This window comes from Pongo abelii, chromosome 5 (assembly GCF_028885655.2).
Source record: "Pongo abelii isolate AG06213 chromosome 5, NHGRI_mPonAbe1-v2.0_pri, whole genome shotgun sequence".
Taxonomy (NCBI): Eukaryota; Metazoa; Chordata; class Mammalia; order Primates; family Hominidae; genus Pongo; species Pongo abelii.
The window spans coordinates 78121051-78127671 of NC_071990.2; the positions used below are offsets into that span (position 1 = coordinate 78121051).

The following is a 6621-nucleotide window of genomic DNA, read 5'->3' on the forward strand; positions in this document are numbered from 1 at the left end:
TCTTCAAAAGCAGCTGGAACACTTACAAATATAGAATATATGCCAGACACAAAGCACATCTCAAATGATTGATTCTTCATCAAAAAAGGTAAATAGATGACATAAAATCATATGAAACAATGTCAGTGTAACTAACCATCAGGTAGATGCAAATTAAGTCACTATAAGATACCACTATGCACCCATTATGATGCCTGCCCCAAATACTGTCAATATTAAATGCTGACAAATATGCAGAGCAACTGGAAATCTTGTTGGTTGGAATGCAAAATGGCACAGCCACTTTGCTAAACAGTTTAGCAGCTTTATTATAAAATAAAATGTACATCTACAATCCAGCGATTCTATTCCAAGTTATCTACCCAAGAGAAATGAAACTTATGTTCACACAGAAAACTGCACATGGCTTATAGTAGCTATATTTATAATTTCCAAAATTTAGAAACAACACAGATGGCTTTCAACCAATGAATGAAAAACAAACTGTAGTACATTCATACAATGGAATACTACTCAGCAATAAGAAAGAATGAACTATTGATTCATGCAACAGTGTGGATCAAACTTGAATGCATTTTTCTAAGTCAAAGAGGGCAGATCCAAAACTGTACAATTCCATTTATATGACACTCTGGAAAAGGCAAGACTACAGAGAGCAAAACAGTTGACAGCGTTACCAGCGATTGGGATTGGGGTGAAGTCATCTGTGGAATTGCACAGGACTTCTGGTATGATGGAATGGCTTTCTATGGTACTATGGCGACGCATTTTAATATATAAAATATATATATATAAATTTTAAGTAATCGATCAAGATATTGAGAGCAGCATGAAGCAGTCAATTGCCTAGGGAGATAGGGACGGGTCCCCAGAGAAACCTCACCTCCAAGCTGGAGACAGTTTAAAGTCTGAAAGCCAAGCTGCAAGTTAAATCCTCAGACTGGATTGTGAACTTGTCTTTCCGTTTGGCACAATTTCCTCCGATTGGCCCCCACCCTTCACCTATTTTACATATACCTACCCTTTCCCAATTGGTTTTTCTACATTGTTCTGCTCACCTTTGAGTGGTATCTTCACTTTAATCTTTTTTGCGTATTCACAAACCAATCAGCATGCACTCCCCATTCTGAGTTTATAAAAGGCCCCAGAACCAGCCACATAGGGGACTTCCCTGCTTTTGGGTAGGGGAACCATCCCCCATGTCCCCTCTTTGCTGAGAGCTTTCCTTTTGCTTAATAAATTCTACTCCACTCACTCCCCAGTGTCGAGGCACCTAATTCTTTCTAGTTGTGAGATAAGAACTTGGATCTAGCTGAGCTAAGGAGCAGAAAAACCACAACATTTTGGTGGCTTGTACAGGGATACCTGGAGGGTGAGTAAATATGGACCCAAACTCTCTTTCACTTTCATTTTCAAGGCTTCTCATCCTCAGACTTTTTTCTGAAGGCAGATGAAGCACCAAACCTCGGGTGAGCCAATTAAGAACAAATGGCGCAGTTACAGAAGACAGGATGCAACCCTGCCACCTCTCTCTCTCTTTTAGGTAAAAGGGATGTCGGCTTTGTTTCCCTTCAGGGAGGTCTAACCGTTGCGTGGGACCAGAATATAGTCCTGGGGCGACTAAAAGCATCTGGCTGAGTCCACTTCTCAGTGTTGCCACAAGGCCCCTAGACTTGGCTTCCTTCCTGATCACCCATTAGGGCATTGACCAAGACTCCCAGACTTTTCTAAGGTATTTTTTCTTCCTTCTTTCATGGTTTGAAATGGCTTCTATCTCTTCTTTTATAATGTTAAGGGTGTTGCTGCAGACTGCGGAGATATTACTCGGTAGAATGAGCATTTGGCCCAGCCATCACATATGCGATTCAGAAAAATGTGATATCTGTCTGTTCTTAGAGGCACATCCCTCCTCCCACCCTAATGGCCACAGGCACACGAGGCAGATGGATGGGTGAGCAGTGGCTGCCCACTTACCCCCACTCCCGGCTGAGGCGCATGGTCATGTCCGCCGTGTGCACATGCTACGTCCAATGACCATGGAGGACAGGAGTGTATTGCAGCCACTGCCCAGGCCCCAGGGTGGTCTCAGGGGCCAGAGGCCCCACGCAGCTTGCTGGCCAGTGTTTCCCGCTCGCCACCTGCTCCTGCCACGCACCCGTGGAGTCTTTCCTAACCTAGTGCAGCTCAGTCTGAACTAGAAGGAGGGCACAGTAATTAAGAACTCCTCTTCCTGTTGGGGGAACCAATTTGGACAGTGCAAGAGGGTTTCTTCCCCAGGCACCTTACCCGTCCTGCACTTAAGTTGTTTTTTTTTGTTTTTTTCCTTCTCCACCATGTCGAGAGTTAACACAGCCCTGCAAATACAGGGAGCTTTTCTATGTGAGAGGTTTTTTTTTCTTTTGAACGGTGTTTTACTAGGCCAGGGCCCCAATTCATGGGACTCTCTTTTTTCTCTTTCGTTTGAGGAGTACTGGCCTCCACAGCTTTACATTAGCATTTGAATTATGATAAGGAAGCAGGGAAGGAGCAGCCCTGCCGGCTGCTGGCTGCAATCTGGCAAGGGTCACCTGGGACTTAATGAGTTCATGAACTCTTCTGAGTTACCTTCTTGCCCCAAACTCAATTCCATGCTTTGGGTTGAAGCCCTAGTAAGAAAAACTGGATCTGAGGGATCCAGAGGAAGATGACAACAGAAGTCAAGGGGCACAGCATAGGTGAGCAGGACTAATTCCTGTTGATTAAGCCAAGCCCCTGTTTCATGGATAGAGGTCATGCTAGTATCCATCGGATAAATGAGCTCTGGGGACCTCTACGGTTATCTACAGCAGGGGGGAAAGGCAGCATGTGTGTGAGTGTGGATAATTCCCACCTCCTAGGCCACCCCGTTAACATGAGTGAAAGCTGCATTGGCACCCATGGGCAGCACCTTGCTGAGGTCACCAGGACTCTGGGATATAAGGATGCAAGAAAGAAAGGGGGACACCTCTTCTTTCTCTCCCTCACATACTCCAGGAAGAGAAAGGAACTAGGGACACCTTGTTCCCCTCTTTCCAGATGGGTAACCAATCATCTTCAGTCTGTACTTCTCTTAAATGCCTCCTGAATCACTGACACTCCTTTGAAAAAAACACCTTTCTCCTTTTCCTCTTCTGTCCTCTCTTTGCAGATAGTAATCGTGTCCCCATACCACAGGACACTCCCCTTGGATGCATCCTCCAAACTGGGAAAAGTTAATTTTCCCAAACCTTAAACTGCTTGGCTTAAAATTGAGCTTGGGGGAAGGGAACCTAGAAGCCTGACATGCCAGCAAAAGGGTAAAAGCTTTTTACCAGTCAGACTTTTGGCCTCCCTTTCCCTGTGCAAATCAGTTCAATGGGTGACAAAATCACTGTTTATATTCTCTGTAAAGTTTTGATTAATGGAAAAAGAAATTGTGAGGCTAGTCTTAAGCTACAGCCAATCTGGTGTGCTTTGTGTGTCTTTCTGTATGGTTCTGTCATAAAGATGGGTACCTTAGGATAGAATGCGGGCCTAGGACCTCATAAGACTGCTGTTCAAGCCAGCCTGACAAACTGGTCAGTAACAAACTTTGCTGCAGGTCTCCATCTTGTTTTAAATTTTTGGGAGCTTAACCTTGTTACCACGTGGCAGCACTTTCTTTTGGTCTCTGCCATTTTACAATGGTGCCCCAGGTCCAATCCTAGCTTAGGGAATGAATACTTTCTGGTTAATATCTGTGTAACTTTTACCATTTGCTGATTCTCTTCCCCTCCATGAACAACTTCTAGCTTCCTTTCTTTTTTTTTTTTTTTTGAGATGGAGTCTCATGTTGTTGCTAGGCTGGAGTGCAGTGGCGTGATCTCAGTTTACTGCAACCTCTGCCTCCCAGGTAAAAGCAATTCTCTTGCCTCAGCCTCCTGATTGGCTGGGCTACAGGCATGCTCCACCACTCTTGGCTAATTTTTTTTTTTTTTTTGTACTTTTAGTAGAGACAGGGTTTCACCACGTTGGCCAGGATGGTCTCGATCTCTTGACCTCGTGATCCGCCCACCTCAGCCTCCTAAAATGCTGGGATTACAGGCGTGAGCCACGGAGCCCAGCCTCTAGCTTCCTTTTGTAAATCTTCCTTTCTCTGAGCTACCATTAAAGAGTCTAGGTTTTGTAAAAACTGCTTACCCCCTCTTTGAAAATACCTTATGCATTCCCAGTTAAGTCATAACCTTAGTGAGGCTTGTTGGTTTCATCTGTGAGGTTACTTTTGATAAAGTTCGAAAGCCAGAAATACTGACCACTGGTCATGACTAAAGTTGGGTAAAAAGGGATTTAAAAGGATTTTTCTTAAAGAGGGCTCAGCCTAATTAAAAGTAAACGTCTAAGCCATAGGTATATTTAAAAGGCCTTTATATTTTTCTCTTCATGGATCTTGTTCTTCTGGAAAAGGTTTTTTTCTCAGTCGACTGAATTATTTTTCTCCATTTTGTCTTGCCATTCTTGGTGCAAACATGAGAGGCCCTAAGATAATTTGTGAGATCATGGGACTCGTTGAGAAAAATAGAAAAGGTGCTATGGACCCCAACTTAAGATAAAACCTCTGTTTTCCTCATGGAACCCCAGGTATTAAAAGTGGATAAATCTCTCTCAAATCTGTTTTTGTCTTCCATCTATTACTGTTTATTAGGCCCTGGAAACTGCATGCTTTCCTAGCCCTGCTTCTTGAAGGGCTCCACCCTGAGGCCAATAATCCATTTAAGAGATGGGCGAATGAAAAATCTTATAAATACTGGATCTTCTTCTGTCTGTATATGTATTATGTATGTGATGGTTATATTAAAAAGTGCTTTAATTAATTGGTTTAAAGAAAATAAGCACTTCGAGGAAATATTCTTGGAAGGAAAAATAAAGGCCATAATGTCTTTTAGTTCATATGACTTTAATCTTTGAAAAATAAAAGCAGTTTGAAAGATAACTGGTAAAATACAAATGTCTTCAAAATGTAAATATGTGGTCTAAATTATGCGGGTCACAAAACAGTGCACCCTGTCAGCAGAAAGCAGTTAAGATCAGTCTTTATCCCTATTCTAATGACAGTTAGATGTACCTCTTCAGAGGGGGGAAATGAGAGCGGCAGGAGGCAGTCAAATGCCTACAGAGATAGGGAGGGTCCTCAGTGGAATCCCACCTCCAAGCCAAAGACAGTTTAAAGCCTGAAAACCAAGCTACAGGTGAAATCCTCAGATTGGATTAAGAACTTGTCTTCCCATTTGGCGTACTTTCCTCTGATTAGTCTCCACCCTTCTCCTATTTTACATATACCTACCTTTTCCTAATTGGTTTTTCTACACTGTCATGCCCACCTTTGAGTGGTGTATTTGCTTTAACCTTTCTTGCATACTTACAAACCAATCAGCATGCACTCCCCATTCTGAGTCCATAAAAGGCCCCAGACCCAGCCACACGAGGGACTTTCCCACTTTTGGGTAGGGGAACCACCCTCTGTGTCCCCTCTTTGCTGAGAGCTTTCCTTTTGCTTAATAAATTCTACTCCATTCTCTCTTCAGTGTCCGTGTGCCTAATTCTTCCTGGTTGTGTGACAAGACCTTGGACTGAGCTGAGCTAAGGAGCAGAAAAACTGCAGCAATATGAGGGAAAAGACAGAAGGAAGACTGTGACAAGTGAATTTAACTGTACTACAGATGAATTAGATAACCTCAATGAAGAAGATGGAAAGAAAGTTGATGATCTCCGTAACTTTAGAAAATGCTTTGGCTTAATAATGCAAGGCTAAGTACAAAAAAGAAGTATATATAGACATAAACTTTAGCTGATACATTTGTTTCTCACAGGGGAAAGAGCTGGAAATTCTGAAACTACTTTATTTGCATATTAGGGTTGAGCCAGCAAGTAAATATGTTAGAATATAATGAGAACCAGGTTTCCCACCGTCAATGAAAGAAGTTACAAACAACAAAAAAGGAAGGAGAAAATGAACCGTGATGTTGTGTAGGAGTTCTAGTTACCAGTGTGGAATTGTGGTTTCTTTAAAACACATCTATCTACATAAGTAGACATGGAAACAAATACAGATGTGTATAAGCATGACTTTTTATACATATGTATTTTTTATCTCTATCTACTGAGAAAGCCAAAAGCAGCAGCACCCCAGTAGTCACAAATATCAGTGGCATCCAGATTTAGATCTATGAATATTATTTTTCAGTTAAAAAGACAGGGCTCCTTGGAGGTCTACTTGACTCCAGGCTGAGGGTAAGAAAAATTTAGAAGAAGTCTGAAGTATCTGTGATGACAGAAAAAAGAAAGCACTTAAAAAATAAGGGATAGAAGAGGGGAAACAAAGAAAAGAATGGAGCATATAAAAAACACACAGGAACCAACCTATCTGGGCACAATGGTGTGCACCTGTAGTCCCAGGCACTTAGAAGGCTGAAGTGGGAAGATCCCTTAAGCCCAGGAGTTCAAGCCCAGCTTGGGCAACAAAGCGAGACCCCATCTCTTAAAAACAAAGAAGCCAATATGAATGGTCAAAGTTGAAAAAAATTGAATAAGAAAATAAATAATGGTATTGTTAGATTATAATGAAAATAATCAGATAATATCCATGAG

The 6621-nt window shown here is 42.2% G+C and overlaps 1 long non-coding RNA gene across 1 annotated transcript; it reads left to right on the plus strand.

Moving 5' to 3' along the window:
• The first annotated feature begins 1417 nt into the window (after positions 1-1417).
• Positions 1418-6099, plus strand: LOC129059980 (uncharacterized). The gene is made up of 2 exons (XR_008526253.2): positions 1418-1543; positions 5559-6099. It is a non-coding gene; the product is annotated as an uncharacterized LOC129059980 (long non-coding RNA).
• The last annotated feature ends 522 nt before the right edge of the window (positions 6100-6621 follow it).